The 22,783-nt window shown below is 39.5% G+C and overlaps 1 protein-coding gene and 1 long non-coding RNA gene across 6 annotated transcripts in view; one reads left to right on the top strand and one right to left on the bottom strand.

The window, feature by feature from the left end:
* The first annotated feature begins 1,721 nt into the window (after positions 1 to 1,721).
* Positions 1,722 to 22,783, top strand: part of LOC125709881 (zinc finger protein 462-like) — a 46,274-nt gene continuing 25,212 nt past the window's right edge. Inside the window, exon 1 of one of the 5 annotated variants that reach the window (XM_048978884.1) lies at positions 1,722 to 2,162. The gene's annotated coding sequence lies outside the window, so the exon portion shown is untranslated. Of the gene's footprint in view, positions 2,163 to 2,259; positions 2,983 to 16,943; positions 17,060 to 22,783 lie in introns of those variants that run through there. The other 4 variants (XM_048978848.1, XM_048978875.1, XM_048978857.1 and 1 more) reach the window with 4 other exon arrangements.
* Positions 14,456 to 18,208, bottom strand: LOC125710046 (uncharacterized). Its single transcript, XR_007382903.1, has 2 exons — positions 17,834 to 18,208; positions 14,456 to 17,079 (listed from the first exon to the last, which is right to left on the bottom strand). It is a non-coding gene; the product is annotated as an uncharacterized LOC125710046 (long non-coding RNA).

Here is a 22,783-nt window from a genome sequence, read left to right as displayed (position 1 = left end):
GCTGATTGCAAGCACTATCCATTTATCATGTTGCGATCAAGCTGGAGCTGATCAACCGGTTGGGCAGCTCTGGTTTACAGAATTAAATGTTCCATATTTCATTTCAGTTTTTGATGAGGGGTGGCATCTGGCCACCCCTTAGTTCTACCCCCGTGACTATCAAAGTCAAACACCTTCTCAGAAAAGTGGGTTATCTACAGTACAATTGTGCACGTTTCCCAAAGTGGCCAAAAAGTGGTCAACTCTCCGTATACGTCAGTCATCTTGTTTGTTTTGTGCAGGTGCTTTATTTTGTGTTTTACCTGTTCATATATATAATATAGCAATATAGCATGTCACTGTCATCTTAATGTTACATTAACGCACAATTAAAAGTAGCACTTTTCAATGCCTATGCAATCACTATTAAGTCAGCTGAAACAACACCTGTAAACGGATCTATAACACTTTACTTGATGGGGCGCAAATAATATAGCATTATGGTATTACTTATGTATTGATTAACCACAAGCTAAATCATAGTTACATACTGATCTAATGTTATTTCATCATTAATGAACCATGATGCAGTTCAGCTCAAGCAGTTACAATATTTACTATATCTGTTCATTCTGTAAACCTTTGTGAACTACTAAAGGAACTACTTAAGGGACAACGGGATAACACGGGAAATACTGATAGCAGATATATCTCATATATAGTTCATAATTAATGAAACACGATGGTTCTTTCATCCCAAGCAGTTACTATATTTGTTACTGTTAATTCTGTAAACCATTATAACCTACTGTAGGAACTAGTGAAGGAACGAGTAATGAACAATACAAGTGAAATAGTGATTTCATGTTTGTTCATCATTAATAAATCGTGATGCATCTTTTCTTAAGTAGCAACTATATTTGTCCATGATTTGTTCATAATTTGTACTTTAGTAGTAACTAAGCTATTACTAAGTATTTGTGTCCCGACAAGTAAAGCGTTACCAAAAGTTCTAAACAAAATTTCAAGCATGAACTAATGAAAATTGAATTTAATATGCTTTAAACTACAGAATATTTATGTGAGCTGATTAATTTGTATGCATAACCTATCTAAAGCACACGCATTACATATGCATTAAGGTCCAGAGGTAAAGAGGCATTCTGCTTGACGTGTCATCTAATTCAGGACCTCCCAGGAGGTCTGTGTTTAATGGTCACTGTAGATAATATGTTAAAGCTATAGCACATTACTATCTTTATACTACTTCATACCAGTTACCAAACAAATTGTGCAAAGTTGTAGTATTCACATGATGTTAAATTGATTAGGTAATATCCAGGTAATTAGAGAATCCCACTTAATAACATTTATATCATGTTAGATTTTGATCCTTTGGTTCATTATGTCTACAGCCTTCTCTTAAGATGAAATGCAGTTGATGCTGTTCTGGATAAATGCAACAGATAACGGTCAAAGAGTTTAAAAACGCATGTAACAGTATACTTCATTCTGGACTACACTGCCTTATTTGGGGGGAAAAAAGCAAGAAAAAAAAATCAGTCACAAAGCAAAATCAATTCCATTCTCCAGAAATCTAGCCACACCAAACTGCTTTAATCTACGGCAAAGTTGCAGGCTTAGAAAACACCCATTTGCATGCTCGAATAAATATATAAATAAGTGCTTTCACTGGCGTGCACCTGGCCAATCAGTAATTCAACAAAGTGTAAGGCGTTGCACAGCCATTGAAACTGCAGCGACGCGACAGTATTTAAAAATGGCCATTCAAGCGAATGGTACCATGACTAATATTTTAAGTAAAACAATTGGAACGCTCTTTGGTAGCTGCCACAATCAATCCAGTCATATGGATTTTCTATCTAAATGGGTATGACTGAGATTTATGAGTCTTTCGGGTGCACCACGATGGCCATTCTCTCCCATCATTGCAAACTCTTGCGCACCCCCTGGTGCTTAGTAGTCTCCAAAACTTCTTTGTGCTTGCTTGCAGATTGTCTTCTTGTCTCTGTGGTTGCTCATTATTCAGACACAGACGGATCTCAGGTCATCTGCAGCTGCAGCAAAGGAGAAGCAGGAAAGATGGCGATCATTCAGTAGCCCAGGCACACGCATGAGACACAGGACAACTTTTAGCAGAAGCATTTTCTCTGGACGAGCCCGTGAGTAAAAGACGATCGCGAACTGATATGATCATAGTTTTTGTTAATGAGTCATGACCAAGACGTGGTGGTGGACAGGGAAAAATCTGGAGAGCGTCTCTTTACTAGGCTGAAAAGAGTCAAGTGTTTTTCCTTTCTTTCCTTTTCTTAGTTAAGACCAGTCTTGGTGACTTGAGGGACTGAGAGCAAATGAGAAATACACCGATAAAGCGATTCTTGGAACCCAATCATTTAATGCCAGTCTTATCGCAGCTTTATATTTCCTTCCAACCTTTTTTTGTAAATTTCTAGCTCGGTAGCTTGCAAGCTAACTACGTATTTTTGGAAGTCGAAAGCTAAAAGCTAACTACTTATGATGGTCTCCATTGGAGGCAGCGCTGCATGATCCAGCAGTGGGACAGTTGATTAAATTGAGCAGATATGTTTCGGGATCTCGGTTTCGCCCGTCTAGCTGCCGCTGACTGATTGAGCGGAGAAGCCATTGCACTGTTAGGTCTCCTCTCCGAGCAGCACCAGCTAAACGTCCTGAGCCTCCATTAGTGACAGTACGGCTTCGCCGCTGGTCCATGTCCAGACATAAGCGGAGAAGCTCCGTCCAGGTTTTTTTTTACTGGCTTCTCAAGCTACAGACCTAAACGTGTGGATTTTTTCCCTCTTTCAGGGCGAGCTAGAGCTCCTAGTTTTGTGGGATGTTTCTGTCTTTTTGCTTTTGAGATTGCACTTAGACTTCCTTCTTTTTGTCTCCCGGTCAGCCGCACACTGTCGCGGCAGCAAGGCTGAGGTTTTGGAAGGGGCTGTGTTGTCAGTGCCATGAAGTCAGGTATGTCATTGTGGGCTTTACCATAAAATGGAGGATGGCGCCTCGGTCTTTTAGGAACAAGGACTAGGGGGAATATCTCATACAAGGATTCATGTCGATGTTCTCGTTTAGCTGGATATTAGTGATACAGACTGAGCATAGTCAGGAGTAATAGGACACTGAGTGTTGCGAGATCTTTTTTTTCCCTGCTGGTGTGGACCTGTCATGTATAAGTTTTCTTCCCAATTGCTATGGACTTCACAAGAAAATGGAGGGCAGTAAGGGCTTCCAAAGTGAAAGGGGTTAGCAGACAGTTTGGTGTGAGAGGAGACGCGATGAGACAGGAATGTTAATGCTTACCAGTGCGGTGGTGGTAGGACCTACAGGTGATTAACATTCAACCGTGGGTTCTTCAGGAGCTGGGAGAACTACCATCTTCAAGACTGAAAGTTCACCAGCTTATTTAACGAATTTCTCAAGCACGTATTTTAGAAGTCAATTGATATAGAACATCGTCAGCATTGGTGACTTTAGAAAAGCCAGACAGCCAGCATTCCATTCAGGTCTACATGAAAATAAAGACCAGAGCATGTATGGAATGGTTATTTTGGCTGTTCTTGCCAAATACTATTCAGATGGAATTGGTAAGGGGAAAAACAATATTTTTTATTTTGCAATATTTATTGGAATGGCCATTGCTCATGGTTGGTTTGGGCTTTATGCATAGTTGGGGATTTAGTTATGGTGTGTGGAATTTTTGATAGAACAGTGTGCTTATGGAGAACTCAATTGAAATTACAGCTTAACCAACTCCATTACCTGATTATGGTTGAGCTGGTGTTGATTACAGTGGATCTCCATGTATTTTTTTGACTACATAAATGCGATGTAATATATGTAGATTTATAACTGAATGTAGTAGTTGTTTGGAAGTGAAAATTGACTTTTTTTTCAGTTTTTATTTTATTTATGGAGGAGAATGATGTTTGTATTCTGAATGACCTGGGAGAAATTGGGAGTCCTTTTTACTGCTTACTGAATGAGGGGAAAAAGAGTTAAGCCTAATGCATCTGGATCTACAATATTATGTCGTCATTGGGGCAAAGTCCTCTGGGCATTGAGGGACTTCTGCATTATGGCTGACTTCAGTGAGATCCTGCCGGTAAGGAGAGCAGAGTCTGCAGCAGCCTTCTGGCTGGAGAGGATCAAAATGGAGGTTCCTTTAATTGGAAGCCAGGTTCTTCAATCCTGAGTAATTTCCCTCTTCTAACATCTTGTTTTAAAATCGTATGCAGTGGCTTTCTGATTTATTTATTCAAGAGCTCCAGAGGCAGGATTCTGTGAACATGATTGATTTGCATGCGTCAAAGCTTTCACAAGGTCAGAGGAACCATTTTGACTCTTCCTAAAAATCACTAAATGAGTGTTTTTGGGATGCCATTGTACCCAGAACATTTTTAGTGCGTCCTGGCAATGTGAACCTTCTCTGTTCACATCTTATTTTAATTTTGGTTCCATCTGCTGGTTTCCTTGTCATTCAAACATCTCCTTTGTTTACTATTGTTCAGCTCCTGCCATAAACACATGACCTTGAAGCCCACACTGTGTGTGGTCTGAAACACTGAACATGTTCTGCAGCTCTGCCAGTCATTATTTTGAGTATTTTGTACTGCACTCAACACGTGGGTTTGCCTCTTATGAATCGCAAGATATTATATTAGGCATATACATATTCATCTTTCTTGGGGATAGTGGCAGCTGTCATCTTAGAGCTTTCAAGATCTTATGTAGGGTATTGGCAACCTTTCTCAAAACTGGACTCTGGTGAATAGAATATACAAACCAACATGAACCTTACAGGCACATATTGTGGGTACTCAAATATTTTATTTTGTCTATATGCGGTATGTAATCTTAGCATTAAAATGTGAAAGTCTGTATATGAATTTAAGATTCCTTCACTGGTGATGTTATTAGAAAATGCAGAAATTCTAGCATGATTTATGTTTGCAGAAGATGCTGCTTTGTGGAGGGTTAAGACTGTATACAAAGTGGTTGAAGATTTAACAAAAAATGTAAAAGCGTCTGAAATTGACTCAATCTATAAATTCAACTGAATAATAAATATGGATGAATTCAAAATGAGCAGCTTCACAAATAGTGAGGCTGTGTTGTTCCTGCCTCTCAGGCTGGAGGCATTGCAGAGTCTCTTGCTTGACCAAAGTCTACTTTAGAGAACCCAATGAGGGGATGGTCTCTGCATTAGTGGTCGATGACGTCTTTGCTGAACTAAAATCATCCACAGCATATTTTCCACTGTCTACCGATCTGCATCTCTTAATTTCTGACTGAGACTGATTCATTGATTAACCTTTTGCTTTACTTTTGATTCTGACCATGATAGATTTCACTCATTTTTAGTTTTGATGCATGTATGTGATGATTAAGATATGTCATGAGTTTTTTTTCTTTTATTTTTAGAATAGAATTAAATGTAATCGTGGCCAGTTAATGTGTTTAATTTGCATTTGCAGCTCCTAGCTTCAGGAAAATTAAATGAATGATGGGACTAATCATATTTTATGTGGACCTGAAGCTTGATATCCTCAATAGAAGATAATAGCATAATCAGCCCTATTTAATTAGGACCTTTGTTTAAAGTGGCAGAAAACATGGACCATGCTTGTGAAATGTCTCATAAGTACATCCCATTGTTGATTGACATACTTTTTTCCCTTGTATATAAATTGGAAGTGTTATTGCTTGCTTTTTTTTGGTCTCTAGTTGCCTTTAATGCCATTGTGTTTAGCCTTGGTACTCTTGTATAAGTACAGTCAGTATCTTTTTGGGAAAAGCACCAACAATTTTTGCAAACTGATAAATATGATTTCCATATTCAGATAAACAAAGAGGAAGAATCAGATCTTTTATACATGAAAATGTTCATGATACATGCCCTGCAGTCTTTACTAGCTGCTCTTCAGGAATGTTTTGATTGTGATTGAGCAGTTTGGTCTAGTTCAAACCACGGAAGAAGGTCATTTTCAAGGGTACCTGTGCTGGCAGCTGGACTTGGCAAATAAACTGTCAAGGACCACATTTAAGGAACGAGAGCCGTGAAACCAGTGCACAGATGGTGTGATGTTATGGCACTAGTGAAATGAATGATATTGCCAAGTAACACAAATGCTTAAGGCAAAAGTAAATGGTGGTTAGATGCTGTTGCATGCTAATGAGTTTTGAACTACTGATTTCAGGAAGAATGGTTTAGCTTTTTGCCAGCATTTGTTTTAAAGCCTTGACTGCTCACCTTTAGTTGGTGCTTTTTGTTTCCTTGAGAAATGTTTATCTGAATTGAGTCCTCGGAGACTCTTGCATCCTTTTAGTTTACGTTGGAAAAAATATCCATGAAGGAACCCAAAACAAAGCTGAGGTGAATCTTAAAAGTGAACTTTTCCTTTAGTCTTGCGTGTCATTTAGATTTTCGATTATGGGCATCCTTAAAATTTAGTAAAACTAATTATTTTTAAAGAGAGAATATTGTATGCTCTCTGCCGGTTTGGTCTAATTCTGATTCTGCACTTGGTTCCAACTGTTCCACAAAAAGTAAGTCACCTTGCAAGGACAGAAACGTCTGTAAATTAATAACCCAGTTCACAGAAGGCTCCATTATAGAGGTGCTGGTGGAACCAAGTTGGATCACTGTTGTAGAAATATGTTGCTATGCAGATGTACGCATCATGTGCCTTGGTTGTCGTTAGGAAGTTATCATGCTGCGAAATACTGAGTGTGAAATGTTTGTGTCGCAGACACACCTTACTGGTACTATTTCTGTTGTCATTGTAGTAGTAAAAATCTGCTTAATTGTGATGTGCCGTGTTCAGTTTTGAGATTAAGGCAAGTCATTAAACTGAAACCAAGTTTTTGAACTGCTAGAGCTTACTGAGAACCTCAGTAGCAAATAGCTATTTGCAGAGATGCTTTATTTTGTGGTCTAACTGTCAGAATGTTCCTGACACAACTTTTGCATGCAGTAGAACAAGAATGTACCCCATCATGCCACTGGTGCTTTCATGGTGGTCAGACAGCAGTCTTCAGCGCAGCTCAGCAGTGAAAAGTTTTATATAGCTAAAAACGATGCGTGTGATTTTTCACATAGGGTTACAAATATGTTGTATTAAGTGCAAATTAGCTCTTGCATTTTTTTTGAGTTTCCCACTTTAAAGAATTTACAAGGAGCAGACGTCTATATAGTTTGTAGATTCCAGCCATATGCCTCAGGCTTGTTGCAGCGTGTGACTGAACCCATACAATCTATGCAACTGACATAGATTAGGCACAAGCAAAAGGTTAAATAGATCGGGCTTTGGATCGGGATGTGGTAGCCGATACTGATTAAAGTGTCTGGATCGACTCCAGTTCCAGTCTTTGATATTGGATGAGGACATCATTGTTCTGTAAGGACTTTCCAGTGTAGTTTTAATGTCCCTCGACATCGAGTAGCATTACAGAAGCAAACCTACGCAGGATTAATTGTTTTCTGGTTATGAAATGTTGCAGTGGTATGTCTGTGAATATAGTCCGTTTGTGAGATTTATTTGTCTCAGATCTTTGGAGAAGGAATATATTGCACTGGCTAGTCAAAGGGCCAAGAAGTCTCTTCTGTTCGTAAGACCAACTTTCATTCAAATCTGCAGAGTGTTTCTAGCTCATTCTGCAATTTGTGGAGCACTGTATATGTTATAAACAAAAACCCCATTCATTTACCTACACACATTTTCCCCATAGGTGCTGCTTATGTTAATTATTAGCGCTAATGTTTACACATTAAATGGAATACGCATTGAGTGATCTCACTTCCTTAGATTAGGTGCATTATGAATCTGCAACAGTGTGTGTTGGGTATTTGCGGTAGATATCAAAACTAATCGAATTTCAAGTCTTGTTGCCATAAAGGCTAAAGTCAATACAACCATCTGTTTCAAATTGTTGACATCACGAGTGGTTAATAATTAGTTTTTCACACCATTTGGTAAGTGTATAGTAGGGATTTTTTTGTTTTCAACAGTTGGAAACCTTTTCAGTTTTGTCTCCCTGTTCCTTTTTGCAGAATAGTTCAAGTCTTACTCCAGCTATGGAGAGACCTTCTGTGCCCTCTCCCCTGTTAAGTCGGTCCACAGATCCAGGACTGGCTTATTGACATATTCCAAACATATCTGTGGGATTTATGGGGGAAAAAAATCTGCCTTGGTCAGCTGATAACAGAATTTCCCCTATGGTTTCATGAATTTTAACATGCCATCTTGTATGATTAAGAAGGGATTTGATGATCTCTCTTGAGCAAAGTGACCTGCCACCAACAGCCTGTAATTGAAGACACCAAATTTGTGGTTATTTGCATAGAGATACCGGTCTACTCTGAAAACCCCAGGTGGTGTTGGTTTCTTGCTAGCTTCCCCTCTTTATACAATCACCCATTTTTAGAAGGAACCTGATCTAGAGAAGGTCCTGCTATATTACTTCTACTTCTTCATTCTTCTTCATACTGTATTCCGTAGTATGTTTTATGGTATGTTATACTCATTTCCTTATCTTCACATTTCAGTAATAAGAATCCAAAGATCTCTTATAGCTCAAAGACTATTTTGTAATTGCCCTTTGTCTTTGCGTATGGATTTGCACTCTGTAACCTGTAACCCATTATTTTCATCTAATCAAATTACTTCAGCTAGTTTAATCTCCGGTGAGAGTGATATTAGTTCTGCAATTACAATCCTGTTTTCCTTTACACTTTTATGTCAGTAATTTAAAAATGGGTAATGGTTTTAATGGGTTACTGTTAAAATGAAAGTGGATAAAGGTTGAACTTTAATGGGGTTTCATCTAAAACAACAAACTAGACATTTTGAGACTGTGCTGATTGTGTATGGTGGATAAATATTTGAATATCCCATCTAATGATGGAACATTAAGTTGCACTGGCCCATATTCCAGTTTCATTGAGATTAACTAGAGGGAAAAAAAGTCTCTTGAGAACAAGGCTGGGCTAAGTTTGGTCTGTTAGCGTTTTCCCCCAAGTTAAGTGTAAAACCAGTTTGCGTAATCTTCCCCAAAGATCTGACAAACAATGTGTGTCATGCAAAAGATGCACAATTTGTGAGAAATTAAGATCTGATTTTTTTTTTCTTTTTTGTTTAGTTTAAGGTAGTTAACATCCGAGTACAGGTAAGTGCAAGATTTGGGAGGTAATGTTGAGTATAGTGTATTTTACCAGCTTAGCCCAGATCTATTCAGTTCATTAACAGGCCTGCAGCGAATGCATCACAATATGTTACTCCTCCCGAGTCATAGCATCCTATGATGCTGTTTTTCATTCCTGCTGAGAGGGGTGGGATGTTGCTCCAAACCACAAGGCACATGTTGTCAATGGGAGGTATGAAGAGCACAAGGACAAAATAAGATTGTTGATGCAACAAGTCCAGACTGTTGATTCCATGCCGTATTGGGTGCAGGCAGTGGCAATAGCCTGCTGTGTGACATATGGTTGGGTTTGTGTTTTTCTGTCCACTACCTGTATTCTGCTGTAATCTGACATTCTGGCAGGTTAGCTGGATATTAGATGTTGGAGGCCATTTCTGTCAGAAACTAGAGTTAATATTGATATCCGAAGTATAAATATGGAACAGTCTTCACCACTAAGGGTAGTTGGTAGAGCTGACCAATTTTGATTTCAGATTGTGAGTATTTTGACATGCATTGTGATTGCGATTTTAAAGTCTGATATGTAACTATGAGATGTACCATGTAGTATTAAAAGTCATTTATATAGTCTAAAAACAAATAATAGCACAAAAGATCACCTTATGGGGATATTTGCCAGTTTTCATTTACCAACTCAAAAGTTAATAAAGCAACAAATACTTGAATTATTGAACGCCGGCAATCTCTGGTCAAGTGTGATCATCAGTTTCTGAAATCAGTCTTTGCTGACGGCATGCATGAGCACCGTGTTCTTAGCTAAGTAATATGTGACAGCATCTGTGATTCCTTATGTCTCCAACATTTTCTCATGCAGTGTGATCCTCACAAATGCATCGGTAATTGCTTTCTGCTATCAGACTTTTGGATGGGGCATTTATATTTGCATTTTCCTTTTTTTTTTTTGCAAGAAATTCCTTGTGAAGTTCTGAGAGTTGTCTAAGATGTTGATGTGAGTTGGTCGTTTCCTTGTGATGTATTCACTTTTTGCCTTGCAGTACCTTCATCCGAGTGCTGTTGCTACATTTAAATCCAGAGTACTAGCGAAATTACAGAAGAGGACTCTTTTCCATCTCCTCCTATTCATATTAGTGTTAAGAAAATGCCAGATTTAGCCTTTTGTCGTCTCCAAAACCACACGCACATCATTTAGTTCAAAACGCATGTGTGTATCGGTCATGTGTAGTAGGCTTCAGGCAAAGCTCCATATTATCATGCGACAATTGGAGGCACAATACGTGTATTATGTCATGATCACGGCAGAAGCGAGTGGCGATCGTGCGGGCAGGCGTGCAAGGAGCAGGCAGACAGGTCGAGATCGGGGTAAACTCTGGGTTTATTCAGGGAAGAGGGACGAAGGAACATCAGGCAGGACCACACCACACCACGGAAGATCCACAACAAACCACAATGACGGACAGGGGAAACGGGTCAGACCAGGACTTAAGTAAGACGAGACTAATCGAGGGAATCGGACAAAGCTGGAGACGATCAGGGAAGCACACGTGGGTAATCAGGGGGCATGGCACACACGAGGAGCGGACGAGCCGGGCATGACATTACCGGTAATGAAGCGCAACATTTTTCTGGTTAGATAATTGCACGGGTCCCTATTGCAGTTTTGATTTTTAAGCAATTCATTGTGTACTAATAGTTGGACTCATGAAAGCGAAAAGATGATGATGATAAACAATTAGGATCCAGCACTGTTGGTGTTTGGGATCCTAATAATAGTTATTACATAGTTTGTACAGTGGTGATTTTACTCTCTCTCAAGCTTTCAACAAGTATGTTGATTTTAAAAAGCAGTTGTTCCAGTTCTTTAGCACAATCTCACCCAATGAGGCTGGTTTTCAGGGAAAAGGCTATAGAATCGTCATTGTACCGACGGTTCTGATTGCTCTGAAAAGCATCCATGGCTATCATGCATAATAGATGGATGGCAGAGGTAGTCGAATTTAAGACCCTTGTTCTGAAGCATTTGATTTTATAGGAAAGGTTAATCAAGAGTGAAGTTGTCTGTAATAGTTTGTGACTCTGACTCGTTGAAAGCGAGTATGGCGAGCCCGCGTACGGCATGTAGCGTCATGTCTTAAATTATTCAGCGTTCTGTCAAGCATTAAAATTTTACAGTTTTTATTAAAGTAAAAACAATAAGACAGCAAATAATTTGGTCGAACAATAGTATCACTGACTGCTCTCCCATAACTAAGAGAAGCATGACTGCACACATTTTGACTTTTTAACACTGAGTTTGTGCTGTTACTGGCATAATAATTTTTTTAATTGTACATTCACGTAAGCTGAGAGAGAAATCGATTTTATCCAATAGAGTTTTTGCTTTAGAACGATGTGTAAAAATGAAAATCATGATTTATTCTAAACATGGATTTACTTTAGCAGCACGACAAATCGGGTCTGGGTTGTACTCATTCATTAGCCAATCATATCACTTTAACATAGTTGAGGGTGGAGTCTAGCATGGTTCGGTCTGGCTCCAGAGCCTGGCCAGTCTGACATGCTTTCAGCCCAGCAGTTTGCACATACAGGTATGGTCCAACACAGGAATTTATGCCAAAATTTCCTGCATGTCTTCTTCGTAATGCTATTTTTGCAAAAGTATTACTTTTAAAATCTGCAGTAGAAGTGTTTTCGTTTCTTACCTTTTGAAGCAATAAAATTTAGTATTTTGAAATAGCAAATACTTTGTGTATAAGCCTAAGGAACTATGAGACATGCAGTTTTTGAACTGTTCAATTGGTGATTCCCATTTAGGCACATCAGTCACTAGAAAGAAATTGGGGGGAAAAAAACAGACGCTCCTCTACTTGCGAACGAAATATGTTCGTAACTTAATGTTCGTAAGTCATTATTCAACATCATTTTAAGGGTATATGCAAGTACAAAGAACTAGGATGCTGGGAGTCGGCACACTACGCTGCTGCACGGCGGGAGTAGCGGCCAGAAGTCGTACTAGGTGGAACTGACAGGAAACGAGAGCCAAGTGAACACAATTTGGATTCACAGTCCTCTTCATTCTTGAAATTGAAAGTTGAAAGAACTTTCATTGAAAGTTCGTAAGCAGAGGAGTGTCTGTAGGCGGTTAAATTTTTGATCAATTGTCAAACTGCAACCCAGATTGAGATTTGAGTCAGATCGTGAACATCTTGTATAAGGAGGTCGCATATTTTAAGAATTGGATGTTGAGAATTTTGATATTCATAGATTAAATGGCTATCAAACCTCAGTCTCACTTTTGCCTTAGTTTTTATTAACTTAATGGCAAGAGTAGACGTTGCTACCAAGCAAGGTACTTGTTGCCATAACATGAGGGCAGATGGCTTTAGAAACCAAAGCACCTCCAAGGGATTTTGTTGAATGTGTGTCCAACAGCTGGAAATCTCGAGAGCTAGCTAGCATTTTGGGGATTTTGGATTCACCCCCATTGTCATCCATGGGGAGTCCTTGTTAAGATGTATGGAGATGTAACTCCAATGAAGTACCAAGACATTTTGGAACATTTGGCATCTTCATATCTCTGGAAAGAGGCTGATTATTTCCCAGAAATGGGAAGGGTGAGAGGGATAATTATGGAACCAATAAATGGCTTGCTGACTGTAAAATTACTACTTGGAGCTTAATCACGTCTGTATTTCAATCCAGTGGGACGGTAGTTGGGGTTTGAGATTAAGTAAATAAAGCCACAAACAGAAGCCATAAGAGAGAAAAATATAATGAATCCCCCCCTCCCCCCAAAGACAAAGGTTTAGAAGCCAGTCAATGCTAGAATATTTACCTTTTTATCAGAATTCAGTCAGAAAATGAAGCCCAGCTCATGTTTTTTGTTTTCCTCATGTGAACAAAGAGAGCACTGTAAATAATATGCTAATATATGCTGGTCTCGTATAGCTGGTTTTAAAGACACTGAGAAAATGACCTGCTGTAAATCTGAGAAGGACAATTGTTGAAAATTAGCTTAAGACTGTATGAGCTGCCAGGGAGTGCAGTACTCAACAAGGACAAGAACTTGCATGAGATCCACCCTGAAGATAGGTTTAGCTTCACTTAGTTTCTGTATCTCCAAAGTCCGGCACCCTGTGGAACCGGTTCATCAAGATGTGAGAGCCAGCTATTGTCTCAAGGCCTGAATATGTTGGCATGAGATTTCTGTGCGGATGGAAAAGTATTCCAGAGAAAGAAGTTGTCATTATAGGATCTTTCTTTCTGTAAAGTAAACTGGTTCTGTTCCATCCCCTTCCTTAGTTATCCTGCTGAGTGGTAAATTTAAGCATTTATTGGTGCGAGGTGGAGGAAATGGTAGAAAATCAAAATACTTACAACATTAGATTCTGTAAAATGTCCAGAAGCTCTTGAGTAACAGTTGGTTGTTACACAAAGAGCTTCATACTTCATGGCAACTGACTATCAGTCATCTGACATCTTTAAAAAAATGCTTAGAGGCTTCCAGAAAAGGCTTCCTTTTTATTTTTGTATTTCTGCTTCATTGTTGCAATGACACTAAAATCCTAAATGTGAGATATGCAATGTTCTGTGTGTTTGACCTGCTTCTATGTAATCACCAACAGTATTAATGTGTGGCATGGATTTGTCTGAGGAGAAGCTTAGAATAAGCTTTAGGGATTGTAGACATTTTTAGACAAGATAATGAAGTCTTAACTTGATCTATAGTGTTCTCAACTGTTATAGCTTAATTATATTAAATGTATAAACAGTTGTTGATGCGATTGACAAGCCTTTGTGTACCGTTTATGTATCCGTGTGTGAAGACTTCCTCAAGGGAGCAGATCAGAAAGCAGTACCTCTGTAACCACAGTGGAGTGTGACCAATGGTACACATTTCCTGTAGTCAACTGATGTTGCTACAGCTTTCTCAACTTCTGTCTCTATTAATGCTTGAACACACACACACATATGTGTATATATATATGTGTGTGTGTGTGTGTGTGTGTGTGTGTGTGTGTGTGTGTGTGTGTGTGTGTGTGTAATATATGAGTGTGTAATAGTCCTTGGGCTTGTGGTCAGTCATTTGAAATTCAGGACCTCCCCTCAAGTTCGTCCATTTCTTGTGTCAAAAAAAAAACCCAGTAGCAAACATCAATGACAAATAGGGGAGTAATGACATACTCAGCCCGTGAGATGAGACACGATATTGGCTTCACGAGAACGAGACGATATTTTAACACTATTTTAAGGAAAACTTCAAAAAGGAAATGTATTACTGGAAAGAAGCCTTTTATTTGATTGATTTGAAAGACAAAAAATGCTAAATAATGCAGATGTATGGCGACATGTTACATAATCGCCATCATATGCAGTAAAGAACAGAACAAATATCTAGCACCATAAAATACTTCGCTACAAACTCAAACGACGGGCTTCTCTCCCATTTGATTTCTCAACTGAACATAAAATAGAATATACATAAAACAAATAACAAACAAAATTTTTTATGTTTTCTTTACCGGTGTAGTGCTTTTAAGTAAAGAGCTATGATGGTGCTGCAAATGGCTTTGCATAGTAGTATTGTTAACCGCTGTGTTCGGCATTATCTTCCTACAATGGTTCGTGTTTCGTCTGTCACCCATTCACCGATTTTTATATTTTCCGCCGGGTACCCAAAATGCTGCCACACAAAAGTTTTAAGTGTCCCGGGCATCTACTATGGTAATTTTTCATTAGACGCTAACATGCTTGCAGCAGCTGATTTGCAGCGCCTTCGCGAGACCGATTTTCCTGCAACGAGAAATCTCGTCATGTTGTAATATCGCGAGATCTGCTGACACGAGATCTCGTTACACTCCTAAAACACTGAAGGCAATATGCGACAATTAACTGGAGTGCCGCTCCAAAAAACAACCCCAATAAACAAACATATGCATGAAGTATATTGTACTGAAAAAAATTCTATTACCATTGCAGAACCAGTTGTTTTTTTCCCCACCAAAGAATTGTAAATCTTTAAAGTACATGCACGTCCATATGCAAAGACAAGTCTTTACCAGCTAAGTAATTACAGTACACGATTTTCTCACATTTAATAAAAATTTCATCATTATTTAATCACTGCTGGTTCTCTGCCGTCATCATACTGAAATAGTTTTAAATATATTGCAACATGTAAAAGAAGCTGAAATTGTGTCCTTCGAAATCAGTGTTGGATTTCTCACGACAATGCAGGGTCGTTTTGTGGAGAGCCCTGATGTGATGGTTCAGTGGTTGGACATGTTCCCAAATTGAGTTGCACATGGTTGGAATGAGATCATTTCACAGAGCGTTTTTCCAAGGTCCGAACATGCTTCCTGGTTGTATGTTTTCTGTTTAATGTCCTTCTCTGTTTCAGTATTGAATGCCAGCCAACAGTCTGGGTAGAAGTTTTTCAGTAGGTTTGGAATTTGCAAGAATTTATTCTGGTGAAGGTCTATGTGTTTTTGGGTCCATGTTCTCTACGCAGAGAGAACAATGGATATAATTACTGCAGTATTCATGCTGCCCACTCTTCTAAAACCTTTATGTAAATCTGTATAATGTTTAGTTGGTCCGAACACCATATACCTTGTAACGTCTTTCATATTTTTAATTTTGGTAAAATATGCAGCAGTAATGCCTTTTTAGATGCCGTTTTATGTATCCAGTCATGTGGGGGAAAAATATACCCTCAAATTTTTGTGCATGCATATTTGGTATTTTTAAATATTGTCATTGGATTATGACGATGAAATTTAACAAAACACTGCGAAATCACAAATAATTACAGTAGTGCTTTTCTGTTGTCCGTGCATCTGGGATTCGCTTTGACCCTTCTGAAGCCCCCTCAGTTGTTTTTTGATTCTTCTTTTTTGGTGGTTATCCTGTAAGATCCATTTTTCCGTTTCAGCTTCAACTTTTGACAGATGGCCTACTTTTTGTGCTGAAGTTATATGATCCGCAACCTGCAAGTTAGCTTGTTAGCTTCATTTAATATTTATTGTTTGTTTAATGTGTTGGTGAAGAGGATTGGAAAGGTAACTGATGCTGTCTTTGAAACGTCCTGAAAATTGTTGTTAAAGCCCGGTATGATAACTTCTCAGGGCAAACCTATCATACAGTAGCCTTTCATTTCTTGATTTGTTACGTAAATGTTTTCTTTTTAAAAAAATTCTCAGTAATGTATTGGAGAAGCTTGGGTACCTTGTTTCCCGGAGCAGATCTGAACCTCTGAAGAAGATCAGTGGCCATCTGCCTCATCCAATTTCATTTCTGCTTTTTGACCTTTTGTTTGTGACAGTCGAAAACAAGAAAGGAAATGGGCTCGTATTTTCATGTCTGCCGTTGTATCGACGTGTTTTGTTTTGTTGCTATAGCTTGAGACGCGTCTCTGACTAATCAGCAAGGATCTCCAACACCGTCCTCTCAGGATTTTAATAGGATGACGGAACACAAAAAAGAAAAGAAATTAGCTCATGTTTCCATCAGAATTATTTCCCCCCCCCCCCCCCCCAAGGTTTCGCTGTGAGGCAGGCAGCATCCCCTGAGCGAGTGGGCAGTGGAGACCTGAGACCCATGAAATGGTGGTGTCACAGTTCCGTTCCGAGATGGCAGCTAGCGCAGTGAAATGGAGGGTGCTTTTCTGCAGTGCCGACACTTTGGCTGCCTTTGCTGTGACATGCGAGATGTCTCCTCTCAAGCTAAACGGAGCAGGGGGGTGGGGGTGGGGTTGGTGGTTGAGCAATACCTTCTGTACATGGAGTTGTAAGCTTGATCATGCACTATGGAGCTTAAGTGCATGGAATCTTCTTTGGCTCACGCTCCTGGAATCATAGAGGGTTGTCTTGACATGTGGGTAAGATGACTGTTCACGTTCTATAGGCAGTAAAAAAAAAAAGTCATGAGAGGTCTGCGCAATTAAGAGCGATTCAAATGTTGCAATATTTGTAAGTAATAAATGTAGACCTCTATAGTCACGCTATTCTTAATTTTAAAGAGGTTCTGTTTGAGGAGCATGATGCAGTCTTGTACATGTGTAATGCTGGATATGTTTGGAGCATTGCTGAAACTGATTGTGTCATCATTGCCTTTCATCGCAACATCCTGAGTAAAAAGAGGAGTACATATCTGGTGAGCGACTGAAAGCCTTCTGGGCCGCACTGTGCTCTGGCGTACTGTTGCTCCATTCATCCATGCCTGAAATCAACCATTGTCCTTGATGGGAGGTGGGGGGGGGGGGGGGGAGCATGCAAGGGAAAAAGCCCAGTCTTCTCTTATAGGATATCATCAATGTGCTTAATATATTCAGCAGAGCTGTGTGGAGTGTAGCGGACAATAAGAAGTATTAAAGCCTGTCTGGTTAATGCCAGGTAGCCATCTGTCAGGCCTGGTGTGGGCTTTTATGCTGCCGCTTTCAGAGTTGGTGCCCAGACATCAAAGAGCAAATTACATATTTTTTCCCTCTTTGTTGGATTAACAGAACCTCAAGGCTCCACCAATGGAATCTCTGAATCCAGCTTGGCTTAGTCTTTCCTATCGTCACCGTGCGTAACGTGTGTGTCGCAAATCTGATTGCTCTTAGTCCTTTATCTGTCTTCTCTGTTGCACCCTTTCGTCACGTTAAACATACCTTGTATGTGGTCCCATCCCTATTGACGGAACAAGATGCCCCTCGATCCTCTCTTGGGCGTGTCGCAGCTGCCACGGCGAGGTGGTTGTGTAACGTCTTGAATCGTGGCGGTTTCCACCACAGCGCTTTGTAGCATTCTCTCCAAATTCCACACAGAGGAAAATATGGCCACACAAGTTAAATATAACCCGGTATCTAAAGCAGTGTCCTGAATCCAGCCAGGATTCCAGGCCCAAGTCCTTGTGTATTCTTCACTGAGTGACATCAGTGAAGGTCATGTAGCAGAGGAGCTGCCATCAAGAGGGCATCGGCGTGTTTTTAGAAGTATTTCCTGTTATTTGCTTCATGGCTGTCCTAGTTTTGTTGGCATGTGCTTCCTGGAACAAATTTTAAAGAATTGAAGGCGGCATTGGATGCCCCCCCCCCCCCCCCCCCCCCCCAAGACCATTGTGTTGCTATCAGGTCTTTTAACATTTAAATTCCTTAGAGGCAAAAAAATAATTGAAAGAGAATAAAGAATTGAAATGCATGAGCCTTGTATTGGACAGTGTAGGTGTTTTGTGATCTGCAGTAGCAACCAGATCGACTATTTCAGAATATTCATTCATTCCATTAGCTGTTAAACTGATTTTGAAAATGACAACCACAGTTCTTAAGCTGGATTTTTAAATCAAGTTGTGTATTTTTCAGCAACAGTTGGCTGTTTGGGCATAGCTGCCGCATGTGTGTATGCAGGAAACATCAACAGATGCTTGTGTGTTACCTCTGGCTACTGAGGTTTATTGAGGTAGGGATCTACAGCAAGTGCATTTTTATATGTGTAAGTAAATATTATTTTATTCAGTTTGGATTGTTTCTGTACTAAGCTCAAAACCTTGGTGGATTTAATTGTAAGCCCTGTTTCCTTTGGAAAGTCCAGTCAATCCCATCCTGATCGAGGAGATCAGGAAAAAAAATTCAGAAGTGTTCATTCCATTTTGTGTAGCCTTTCAGCACATTGAAAATGTCTAACATAAGCAACAGTTCACTTGAATTAAAGAGAAATCTGTGGCAAGAATTCTTTAAGATGCACTATCAAGATAAGATCAGTCTGACGGCAGATTATTGCAGTCCATAGATGTGTTTGGGGGAAAACACATTCTCTGTAACATTACATAGCTGTTTAAATTTGATACTCCATCTGACTTCAGTCAGAACATACTTTCACAGTCCACTCCCTTTGGTAAAGGTTTTAAAAAATAAATACATTTGATGGATTGAGAGGATTGGTTGCGGTGGACAATGCTGCTCTTCATTATAATGAACTCTGAGGAGTTAATGGTAGATACAGTAACCAACAGCTGAAGACCTCTGTTTGTCCTGTTTCACTTTTTTTGGATAAGTTGCCTGGCTATACGTCAGCAGAATTTAACACAACTGCTCAACTTCCCCCAGTATCTATTTACTTTTTTATTGATTTGTTTAGATGGCTTTTCTGAAATGGTTGGAAAGAGACATTGTACTGAATTTTCATGGAACTTGTCGTATAGAAATACTCTGTTTTTAATAGCAAACTTCTTCTCTAAAGAAACAATTATTCTAGGTGTATTTGTGGTTTCTTTTTAAAAATAGTTTTCTAAGAATATACCATAAATTATGCTACAGAATTAATTTCACGTAAGAAATGTAAATTGGTTACAACACTTTGCATTTATTATGCATTGAGTATAATTTTTGGCTGTAATATGTTGTATACAATTGTATAACATTTGTCCCATTAGCTAAGGTTGCTGAAATTTGGGAATATTGTTTTAATAAAATTTTTTTGCTCTTTTTTATGCTGTTTATTGAAGCGTAAGCTTTATATTTCAGATGTTTTTTTTTTCCATCTTCAGTATTCAAATGATGATATATATTGGGATTTAAATGCTTTTCTGTTATCTGTTATGCCGCCACTTTGTTTATTTACCAGTAGGTCTCAGCTTCTACCATTAGTGTAGATACTTCCCCGTAGTGATACTGGGTGGGGTGGAATGCATCTGAGTGTCTATTATGGTGAATAGCAGTAACAGACCAGTGGAAAGTGTTTGTTCTGGATATCTGGTTACTGCTGCTTGTGTTACCTAAAAGAAAAGGTAAATGCCAAACGCACCGGCTGAATGTAAGCATACTTGCTTGACTTTACAATTATCTATGATGTAAACTGTACATACTTATCTATCAACAGGAGTGGGAATTTGAAATATTTGGATCCAACCACATATTTTACTAAAATGCAGAGAGGGTGAGTGTGTGAGGCTCCCTTTGTCAAGCATGGAGGAGACGGTGTCATGGTCTGGAGTCACTTCGCTAGTGATACAGCTGGTAATATTTGCCACATCTGATGAAAACATGGCTATCATATGGACAACAGTATTGGGACACCTGGCCATTCCACCTACAGGAACTTTTACATCCATAAATCCATAGACATCAATATGGAGTTGGTCTCCTCTTTGTAGCTGCAATAGCTGCCACTCTGTGAAGGCTTTCCACGAGATTTTGGAGTGTCTGTGAGAATTTTTGCCCATTCGTCCAGAAGTGCATTTGTGAGGTCAGGTGCTGATATTGGACATGAAGGCCTGACTCATGATCTCCATTCTAGTTCATCCCCAAAGCTGTTTGATAGGGTTGAGGTCAGGGCTCTGTGTGGGCTGGTCAAGGTCTTCCACACCAAACCAACCAACCAAATGACCAAACCTGCTTCCACTCAACCATGTCTTAATGGACCTTACTTTGTGCACTGGGGCACAGTCATGCTGGAACAGAAAACAGTCTACCCTAAACAATTCTCATGAAGTTTGAAACATAGAATTGTCCAAAATGTCTTGGTATGCTGAAGCATTAATAGTTCCCTTCCTTGGAACTAAGGGGCCTTACCGATCCTCTGAAAAACAGTCCCAAACCATTATCCCGCCTCCTCCAAACTTTACAGTTGCTACAAGGCAGGCAGGCAAGGAAAGTTCTCCTGGCATCTGCCAAACTCAGACCCGTCCATCAAACTGCCAGACAGAAGTCTGATTCGTCACTCCATAGAACACATTTCCACTGCTCCAGTGTTTAGTGGTGGCCTGCTTTCCACCACTCCATCCGACGCTTGGCATTGCGCTTGGTGATGTGAGGCTTGCATGGGACTGCTTGGCCATGGAAGCCCATTCCATGAAGCTCCCGGCTCTCAGTTTTTGTGCTGGGGTCAATGCCAGAGGAAGTTTGGAACTCTGCAGTAACTGAGCCAACACAGCATTGGCAACTTTTATGCACTACACGCCTCAGCACTCTGCGACCTCACTCTGTTTTACATAGTCTGCTACTTCAAGGCTGAGTTTCTGTTGTTCCTAAACGCTTTCACTTTGCAATAGTACCGCTTATAGTTGACTGTGGAATTTCTAGCAGGGAAGAAATTTTACAAGCTGACTTATTGCGAAGGTGGCATGCTATGACAGTACCACGCTTGAATTCACTGAGCTCTTCAGAATGACCCATTCTTTCACAAATGTCTGTAAACCTGACTGCGTGGCTAAGTGCTTGATTTTTATACACCTGAATTCAGTGGTTAAGAGGCGTGTCGCAATACCTTTGTCCATATAGTGTAGCATACTTCAAAGGTCATGCTGTTACATCAGGATTATGGAAGAAAGGAAAGCGAAGGGCAACTCAAACTAATAACCCAGAATGCAGATTCTGATTACTAAAGAACTTGTGCTGGGATGAGTTGGACCAAACAGTCAAACGAGAGCAACGTATAAACACCTTACTTCTCTGAGAATCGCTGCAGAGGAGCTGGGATGTTGGGTGAAATCCTATTAAGACCAAATGCTTCACGCTTGCTAACAATGCAATTGTGGCTAATTTTATGGTATCCAAGACTTGTATTTGGCTTTGTGTTTGTGAACACTACTTTTGTAGTCCTTTTGTGCGAAGTATTTTTTATTTTTAAGGGTTTGTAGAAAAAAGTCATATAAAGCAAAAAGGGTTTCCAGATTGTATACAAAAACTTTTGCTAGGTGGTACACATTTATTATGGACCAATTGTTCAGACTGTAAGCCCACAGAGTAAGCTGTCCTCCATTGTTCTGTTACCAGACATAATTCGCAAGACAGTTTTTATTTAGATGATTGCTTATGTTTCTTGACTATACACTATAATATGATTTGATCTTCACCATTTAACTTTGAACAAGTTTTTGAAGCTATTCTGTCCACTTTAGGAGAATGCTTCATCCTTGGTCGACAGAAACAAAAAAACAAATCCCCTGAAAATGTAGAATTTTGTGAGGGCAGTCAGTGAAATTTGAAAAAGGGAATTAAAGAACTTTTCAACTTTTGAAGAATGCATGTGCTGTCCATAATTTTGTGAGATTTTTTATTTTTTTTTTTATCCTTAATTGTTTTCCTTATAACAAATTGGTTGCTGACATCTGGAACCTTGGATATTATAAACTCTAATTGACCTTTAGGTGTCAGGTGGGTTGCTTTAAAGAGACAGCATGGATTGGTGTCTCAATTACTGCTGCTTTCCCACTATGTGGGTGTGTCTGTCTGCTATACTGTACCTTATACACGTTCCTGCCATTGGCTTAAGGCTCGCAGCCTGCATTAGTGAGCTTATGGGAGATGGATACATTAACATCGGTTTTTAATTAAAGCAACCGTAATCAATCATTTGTCTGCCGGTTTAAAAGAATACAGTGCAGTGTGTTTAGATTTGGTAGTAAATGCAGTTAATCTCATTCTGAAGACATGCCAACTGCGTGCCACCCATGGCAGGTGGGAATGAAGACTAGCGCCCATCCTCTGATGTGTGTGCTGGAGGCCACCTGCTGCTTTGTGCTCTACAGGCTAAAGACTTCATCTAATAACAAAACATGCTTTGCCCCTTGTTTGTGGTAGTACTCTAAGTAATTATGGTTCCCTTTCGACAAGGGAAAATGT

The sequence above is a fragment of the Brienomyrus brachyistius genome, chromosome 2 (genome assembly GCF_023856365.1).
Source record: "Brienomyrus brachyistius isolate T26 chromosome 2, BBRACH_0.4, whole genome shotgun sequence".
Classification (NCBI taxonomy): Eukaryota; Metazoa; Chordata; class Actinopteri; order Osteoglossiformes; family Mormyridae; genus Brienomyrus; species Brienomyrus brachyistius.
This window is presented reverse-complemented; position numbering and strand designations above follow the sequence as displayed.